The sequence below is a fragment of the Penaeus monodon genome, chromosome 32, assembly GCF_015228065.2.
Source record: "Penaeus monodon isolate SGIC_2016 chromosome 32, NSTDA_Pmon_1, whole genome shotgun sequence".
Taxonomy (NCBI): Eukaryota; Metazoa; Arthropoda; class Malacostraca; order Decapoda; family Penaeidae; genus Penaeus; species Penaeus monodon.
The window spans coordinates 33,808,180-33,808,379 of record NC_051417.1 but is presented as its reverse complement, the minus strand read 5'-3'; positions in this window follow the sequence as shown (position 1 = coordinate 33,808,379).

The following is a 200-nucleotide window of genomic DNA, read 5'->3' as shown; positions in this document are numbered from 1 at the left end:
TCCAATGTCCTTTTACGGTTTCAAGTTGAGGAAAAGTTTATGACGGCCGTAAAGTTAGCCGTTAACTGCGTACAGGACGAATTTGCAGTTTTACATAATATGACGAATCGCTGGTCGCCTGTCTGCCTGAGAACGAAGGGGGGGGGGGGAGTGGGAGGGGGCTGCCGGAGTAGGGGGGGAGGGGGTTGTTGGAGTAAAGG